General features: G+C 45.3%; 1 pseudogene; it reads left to right on the forward strand.

Moving 5' to 3' along the window:
* Positions 1 to 6,965: 6,965 nt before the first annotated feature.
* LOC126417599 (5S ribosomal RNA) lies at positions 6,966 to 7,083 on the forward strand (annotated as a pseudogene).
* The last annotated feature ends 1,981 nt before the right edge of the window (positions 7,084 to 9,064 follow it).

Raw genomic sequence — 9,064 nt, forward strand, 5'->3', positions numbered from 1 at the left:
GATAGTCTTCAGTGATGAATGCAGATTCTGCGTGGACCCATATTATGGCCGTCTGCAAGTACGACGTACACGTGATGAGCACAGTCTTGTAGAGTTAATTCGTCCAAGACATACAGGCCCCAATACAGTCCTTGCGGTGTGGAGTGCGATAAGCTACGACACTCGTTCACGTTCTGTGTTTCTGAATGGGCGTCAACCAGCGCTGGATACGTGCAGAATGCTGTTAGTCCCGTTGTTCTGTGATTTTTGCTACAGGAAGGTGATGTGTTGTTCCAGTAGGATATTGCTCACCAACACACTGCAGGTGGAACCCAACGTGCTGTGCTAGTCGTGCAGCGACTTCCCTAGGCAGCACGGGCTCCAGTCGTGTCTCCAACCGAGCATGTGTGGGATATGACGGAACGAGAAGTGACTCACGAGCGTTGTCAGCTAACAGCGTCACAGGACCACGCGAAGATGTCGAGCAGGCGTGGCACAACGTATCCCGGGATAGTATTCACAAATTGTACAATTGCTTTGATGCCAGAGTCAGCGACTGTGGGTTCAAAATGGCTCTGAGCACTATGGGACTTAACTTCTGAGGTCATCAGTCCCCTAGACTTAGAACTACTTAAAGCTAACTAACCTACGGACATCACACACATCCATACCCGAGGCAGGATTCGAACCTGCGACGGTAGCGGTCGCGCGGTTCGAGACTGAAGCGCCTAGAACCGCTTGGCCACTCCGGCCGGCATCAGCGACTGTGGGAACTACATCACATAATAATATGGGTATTTCGCCATGGGTCGATAACTGGTACATCAGAAGCGATGATGTTGTTTATCTGTTAATGTAATCATTTTATATACTCCATATGCGCTGTTGCAATAATAAATTTTGAGTGCAAGATATTCTGAAAAATTGCTGTATTTCCCACAACCAACACAAAGATTTCCGCCTCAGGATCCTGAATCCACAAACCCCAACTTATTATCACCGGATGTAGAGGAAATCACCAAACACATAAAACATCTTAAAAACAATAAAGCTGTAGTTGAAGATGGAATCGTAGCGGAAATCCTCAAAACAGTAAGCCCAAATACTATAAAAGAAATCACCAAAATAATAGAAGATATTTGGTAAACAGAACGAACTCCGGATGACTGGAAAAATGCTTTAATCCATCCTCTACCCAAGAAAGGAGATAGATCGGATGTAAACTACTATAGGGTAATCTCATTTATATCAGCAGCTTACAGAATTCTATCCCAATGCCTTCTCGATAGAGCACAATAACAACTAGAACCAAAAATTGGAGAACATCAGGCAGGATTCAGACCAGGCCTTTCATGTCCAGAGCAAATTCTGAACTTAAAACTAATCTTAAGATACCACAGAATAAGTGGCAAAGATGTAGTTTGCACATTTATTGACTTTAAAAAAGCCTAAGATTCAGTTAATCGTCAATCATTATTCCAAATATTAATAGAACAGGGTTTAGATCTGAAAACACTTGCAATCATACAACATGCACTGATAGACACAAAATCTAAAATCAAATTTATGGGGGAAATCTCTGAACCTTTTCTGATGAAAACAGGAGTAAGGCAAGCAGATGGACTCCCTCCACTACTGTTCAACTGCGTCCTTGAAAAGGTGATACAAGAATGGTGCAAACTGAAATCAGTCGTCAAGATTGACAAGCCAATTACTCTCGGCAGAGGATAGTTGACAGTAGATTGCTTAGCATTTGCAGACGATCTAGCCATCTTAACTCGCGATGTTTCAACAGCCAAAAAACAGATTGAACACGTGAAAGATACTGCCAAAAAAGTCGGCCTGCAACTATCTCTTGAAAAGACAGAATGTATGACTTGCAACAAACAAGCACCTAAATTCATGCAGACAAAATATGGAAAAATTAAACGAGTGCCACAATTTAAATATCTCGGTGAAACGATTCAGGAAAATGGAATAGAAACGAAAGTCAACGAAGTCAGATGCCAAAAGATGGACACTGCTTGTCGACTCACTCAAAATATCTACAGTAAAAAATGTGTCTACAATCACACAAAACAATACCGCCATTAAACCAGAATGCCTATATGAATCAGAGACACTAATTTTAAACAGGAAAACAGACACAGGAAACATTCAGAAAAAGGAACGGAATATCATAAGAAAAATTTTATGCCCAAAGCTTGTAGATGAACAGTTTCGGCTTAGAGACAAATAGGAAATCAAACAATACTCTAATATTCAGAGTGGCATTGGAAAACGCAGATTAAGATTCTATGGACACGTCAAATGAGTGAAACCGGACAGATTTACAAAGTAAATAGTTGAATTCTATGAAAACAGAAATAAATCTAAAAGAGACCCAATGAAATGGATTGGCGAAATGGAAACAGATCTGAAACTAGCAGGAATTACACCAAAGGATATCGAAAACAGGGAAATCTTCAGATCCAAAGTTCACAAGTGGCAAGTTGACCAAGAGGAGAAACCAAAGAAGAAGACTGGAACTACGTGGTCTCAAGAAAGAAAAGAAGCCCACAGCAATAGAATGAAAGAAGTATGGGCACAAAGAAAGGCAAATGCACGCCACTAAGTACTGTGCACAGTCCCAATGGGCTCATTCGCAATTTTGAGTGATTCGCAAACTTCTAAAAGAGCGTGCTAATTTTTTTTTCCGGCAGTGTATGTTCTCAGAATTCTGATGATGAGACCATAGAACGAACACCTGTTTCGTCAGTCCATACCAAGGAACATCCTGTACTACGAAAGCTCCCTTTTCGTATGTCATATATTATTCTAAATATATAACAAAAGGAAAGTTACATTAATGAGGATAAATCCGTCGATTAAGGGATCAAATATAAATTTAAGACCAGGAGAACATCTGAAAAAGCGTTCCTGACCACGTGTTATTCACGAAAGCACTGTAACATTTTCTGTTTGGAACGACTGTTGGTTAAGAACAAAAACAATCTAAAAAAACAGTCTGCTAATGTTTCGAGGCATCTAATATAGCACAGCCGACTTCAGAGCAGCGCATAGCGTAAGGCTATAGCGCTGTCTCCCATTATTATACACGTTATGTTTACATTAATGCGACCACCGCCTACGTTCGACGTAATCGACCAACAATCACTCACAGTCGGCGGGTGGCACCACTAGCAGTACAACGTGTATGGAAAGTTTCGGAGAGGACGCGGCAAACTCTGCTGTCCTGGTCGTTATGCGGAGACGGTGTGATTTATCTACGGCCGAATGGGTATGATCATTAGCTTTCAGGCCAAGGGTGAAAGACTGTTCTCCTGGTGCCTTGTCAAAGTATGCCGCACATGGCAAAATGGCGCTATCCAAAACCGGCTCCGAGGCAACAGTGGTACACCGCTGCAGACATGTGTACGGTCGAATAGACATGCAACAGTTCCGCGAGTGACCACCGAGGTGAAGCAAGGGGCTACCACAAGTGGCTCCTCACCGAACGTTCAGCGAACGTTGCAAGCGCCTTGTTCATGATGCACCCACGCTCACTGTTGTTCATCGGCGACGGGTTGTGGAATTTGCTTGCCATTACCGCAACTGGACGTCCGCAACGTTTTTCAGATTAATCACGTATTATAATTCCTTGGAATGGTAGCCGTTGGCACGTAAGGCTTGAAACGTCTGGAAACAAACATCCTGTTTGGAGAATGCTTTCCTGCATTACCAGGATCATCTCGTCATTATGGAAGACGCAACGGATCAACGTAAGTATGCTTCTACACTTGCGGATCATGTCCGTTTCTGCATACAGTTTTTTTGTCCTCAGCACGATGGTATCAACCTGCAGAACAATCCAACGTGTCACACAGCTCGCATTGTACGTGCGTGGTTCGAAGAGCTCCAGGATGATTTTACCGTGCTCCATTGTCCATTAAACTTCCCAGATTTTAAACCAGCCGGTCACAGTGGCCGAGCGGTTCTAGGCGCTTCAGTCCGGAACAGCGCGACCGCTACGGTCGCAGGTTCGAATTCTGCCTCGGGCATGGATGTGTGTGATGTCCTTAGGTTAGTTAGGCTTAAGTAGTTCTAAGTTCTGGGGGACTGATGACGTCCCATAGTGCTCAGAGCCATTTGGACCATTTGATTTAAAACCAGTCGAGAATCTGGGGGACTACCTAGGCCGTGCTGTCAGCTCCATGGATCCTCGGCCGAGAAACCCGGCGCAGCTGGTCACAGCACTGGAGCCGATGTGTCTCCACATCCCGGTCAGTAGCTTCCAGAACCCCCTAGACTCTCTTCCTGTGCCTCTCACAGCGGGCCGCTTTCCGAAAGGTGGTTACTCAGGTTTCTGAGAGGTGTTGCAATAATGTGACTTGCCAGTGTTCCTCCAAGGCACAGGTAACATGACGTCTTTGACCAATACCAAGTCAGAATACGATGAAGAAATAAAAAACTGTTTACGATTTTTGCAAAGCTCAATGTGTGCTCGCGTATGCCCAACACACATGTGGCTTGTATTAAAATAGCGACTAACAGTATAATATAACTTAAAAATCAAGTTATAAAGTTTCGGAAATCATCCTCACATGGCAGAATTCTTTTACTGGCAGCTCGTCGCGAGCTAACCGACTTTGAACATGAGGTGACAAACAGTGCCAAATGCATGGAATCCAGCATATTTGAAATAGCCTTTGGCTCATGATTCCGAGATTAAACAGTTTATAGGGAGGATTTTCGGTATCGGAGAAACAGTATTTCAGCAAAAGTCTAGTGACAAGAAGAAAAAGGCAGGATTTCCAGAACTCACAAGTGTTATTCAGTGAACACATTTCTTGGACTGATTCAGCAAAATATCTTGAATTTTACTTCGATAAACGCCTTATCTTCAAGAACCATATAACAGACTTATTGAATAAGGCGAACAGTTTGTTTACAGACGATCATTACTAAACAAAAAAAGAGCGTCCTGTTCGTACTTTACGGGCTGATAATATCGCTAGTAATGTTGTGTACTTGCCCCATATGGGTATATGAAGCGTCTAAGCATAAGAAGAAACTTCAAATCATCCAATTGCAAACTTGTAGTAAGTTCCTATGGGACCAAACTGCTGAGGTCATGGGTACCTAGGCTTACACACTACTTAATGTAACTTAAACTAACTTACGCTAAGGATAACACACACACCCATGTCCGAGGGAGGACTCGAACCTCCGACGGGGATGGAGCCGCGCGAACCGTGACAAGGCGCCTCTGACGCGCGGTCCAGATCGTCCAAAATAAGGCATTAACACTGCTATTAGACGCTTCATGGTTCTTTGGAAACTCAACAATCCGCAATCAGCTTGAAAATTAACCTGTCTCATGAAAGTTTCCCCCCCCCCCCCCCCAACCGTATATCTGGAAGCCTTTGCACCCAATATCCATACGTATCCAACACTCTAGTTCATTAATTCTTCACGTGTGATTTCCATAACGACCACAAACATAAACGTCCGAAGTTGGTATTGTTACAACGTCAGTAACACACACTGAGGCTGACATAACATCGTAAAACAGCATTAACGAACTAGTCATTGCATACATAGTCATCTGAATTTGTCATGGTGTTCGGTTTTTATTACCTCCATGATAAATATTTTCCTCCATTATTGTGACACAGAATGTTTAGGTAGTTGCTTCTGAGGATCATCGCGTTGGAACCCTAGATAATAAAGTTTATGAAAAGCGACAATGTTTCCACACGCTTAAGCTGCCACACAGAAAAACGACAAGTGTTTGGCGAACGGACGTCAAATCGCCTGGCAGAGCAACATGGCGCGATAGGTGGTCCATCGCGAACGTATTTATGTGGTGACTGTATGGAGAGAAATGCTCCGTATAGTAATAGACAGCTGACGACCAAAATCACCTCCCGAGATTTTCAGCCACTGTGTTTCAACTTCAGTATCGCGATAAGACGTTTCCTGAAGGAGCACATTCTGCGAATTAGGTGTTCAGAACCATGAGAAACAGTAAGCAGTTGTGGAGTTGAATCTTGGACATAGAGGAAGCAGGTAGGGAGCGCACGGGACACGTACGTGTTGGCGATGTGAAATCAATGCGACCGTTTGCCGGACACTCACAGCTGTGCCGGCCAGCCACGTAATCTCCGCAGAGGCCATCCCAGCTGATAACACTGCCGCCGCAGCTGTTTGGGCACACCGCCGCAGCACACTGGTGCAGTTCCGCAAGGCACGTGCGGATCAGCTAATGCCTGCTCGATCTTCAGGCACTGTAACATCAGACAGAACCTTGAAAAACAGACTGTCTGGAAAATATAGACTTCGTGTACACAGTATAGAATTATAGCTTGGACCACTTCTTCCATGAGAAATCGGCTGCGTGAAGCTCATTAACTGCGTATGTCACATTATGAGCGTTCATGAAGGAGATACATATGGCGAAAATTAGTAAAACAGACAAAATGCAGGGACGGATTCCTGATTGGAAAGGGAGGAGACTGAGCGAGGTGACTTAGGGGTTAGCAAAATGGCTCTGAGCACTATGGGACTTAACATCTGAGGTCATGAGTCCCCTAGAACTTAGAACTACTTACACCTAACTAACCTAAGGACATCACACACATCAATGCCCGAGACAGGATTCGAACCTGCGACCGTAGCGGTTGCGTGGTTCCAGACTGAAGCGCCCAGAACCTTTCGGCCACAACGGCCGGCCAGTGGTTAGCACACTGGACTCGCATTCGGGAGGACGACGGTTCAATCCCGCATCCGGCCATCCTGATTTAGGGTTTCCGTGATTTCCCTAAACCGCTCCAGGCAAATGCCGGGATGGTTCCATTGAAAGGGCACGGCCGACGTCCTTCCCCGTCCTCCCTTAATCCGATGAGACCGATGACCTCGCTGTCTGATCTCCTCCTCCCCCCCCCCCCATAAAAAACCAACCCAACCCAAAGGGAGGAGAAAAAGATCCTATGAACCTGTGTTGGGGCAATGGCTTTGCTGCAGTGGATACACCGGTTCCCGTGAGATCACCGAAGTTAAGCGCTGTCGGGCGTGGTCGGCACTTGGATGGGTGACCATCCAGGCCGCCATGCGCTGTTGCCATTTTTCGGGTGCAATCAGCCACGTGATGCCAATTGAGGAGCTACTCGACCGATTAGTAGCGGCTTCGGTCAAGAATACCATCACAACAACCGGGAGCGGTGTGCTGACCCCACGCCCCTCCTATCCGCATCCTCCACTGAGCATGAGACGGCGGTCGCATGGTCCCGGTAGGCCACTCGTGGCCTGAAAACGGAGTGAACATGTATTGGATGGTGTGAGTGCAACGACAACAAATTTTCCGGGAACGCAGTACAGACCTGTATTGCATCCACTTCACAACAGATGTTCAAAGTGGCTTCCACTGGGGCTGCAAGTGACTGAGGTAGTAGCGGTTGTCATGCAGGATACACATAATCCTACTTTGGCTTACACCTTGTTGGCGGGCCACATGCCTGGAGCTTGGTCTAGGGTTCGTCTCAATGTACCAGAACCTGATCAAATCTGATGAACGTACGTCTGTCTGAAAAGACTCATGATCACACAAACGCCAAAGAAAGGCTTGGAATGTGTGATGTGGTTGGTGTCTGAGAGGGTACTTGTTATGGTATAGCCGTGTTGCTTCTCGACCGTTTCACGTCCTCGTCCGTACAAAACACCATCTCGGCTTGTGCCCGAGTTGAATACCTGACCATTCAGCTGCTTGCAGTACGGTGCGTCAATCACACAGCCTGCGACACAGAAGGAACACACGGTGCGTGGTAAAGAGGAACAGTCATTCGTCAGCGCCATCTACCGGGGCAACGATCCATTTCCGGACACATGTTCACAGGATCTTTTTCCCTCCATTTACAGTCGGGAATCCGTCCCGACAGTTTTTCCGTTTCATCAATGTTCACCCTGTGTAGGGTGCTCCACAGTTACTCTTGCACAGCTCTAGACTGTCGCAGATGGCTACCCATCTAATGTACAGTATTATAAGAAACCTAGATCACGTAGCGTTAGGTTTCTATATTGCAAGGGAAACAAAATCGTCTGCTTTCTAATTCTGGCTCTAGTTTTCATGTTTATTACGTATCTAAATTAAAAGCTTCGCGATATGACCGACACTATGTTTGTTAGGCAAATTGAATCTGTGTATTAGCCAAATCATTATTTTCTTATAGGCTTTAGTTTTTACATCAATGCGCCATGAGCCGTGACGAGCTGGCGCCAGTGTTATTTTGTTCATGTATCACTGAGATCGATTGTGGCTGAGCTAAGCTGTCTTTGCTTTTCGCGTGTCTTATCTTTCGGGTTCGCGGGCGAAGCGAGTTGGTTGTAAGCCTTCGACGGGTAGGTAACCCTCGTGACATTCGCTGGGAGACGAGTGTCAACGGCTGCCGAACGAGTGTGATGACCGTTGTATGTTGTGGTGTGAAGTTGGTCGGGCGTTTTGGCGACATGGGCAGCTTGGAGATAAAAGTTCTGTGACTTCGCTGGGAATAAAATTTGAAGTGAAGCGGTGAAGCTGTGGAAACCGCTACCTCGTAGTGTGTACGTGATATGAAGTAAGTGGCCGTAATTGTGTTTTGTTGACCGACACACTCAGAGCCATTTAAGCTTTATTATTGTGCTGAGACTTTCATAGTCGAACTTTAAGGTGTTGTAGAAGACTTCAGTTGGCCTAGTTAAATGGTGGCCGTTATTTGAAAGTTTTATCAGAAGTTTTACTAGTGCTTTGTGTCTCTTGTAATCAAATGATTTCATGTTGCCATTTTCAAAGCCTGCACTCTATTAGTACTGTTGTCCATGTGTAAAATGCTTAATGTCAAAGTTGCGATTTTGTCAGTAGTGTAATGTCTTCCTTTACACGCTTACCCATATATCGAGTCAAAGATTGTGCCGTGTGTTTCTATGTTCCTGAGTTATTGGAATGTCTTTGTGATTCGGGTAGAAACTTTTGATTGTGCCAGCCCTTTGGCGGGGAGTGAAATGTCGTCCGAGGTGTAGGCCTGGCAGTGTTTAAGAACCTGGCCACTACCGGGAGTTGTTCATATGTCGA

Source organism: Schistocerca serialis, chromosome 8, assembly GCF_023864345.2.
Source record: "Schistocerca serialis cubense isolate TAMUIC-IGC-003099 chromosome 8, iqSchSeri2.2, whole genome shotgun sequence".
In the NCBI taxonomy this organism is placed as follows: Eukaryota; Metazoa; Arthropoda; class Insecta; order Orthoptera; family Acrididae; genus Schistocerca; species Schistocerca serialis.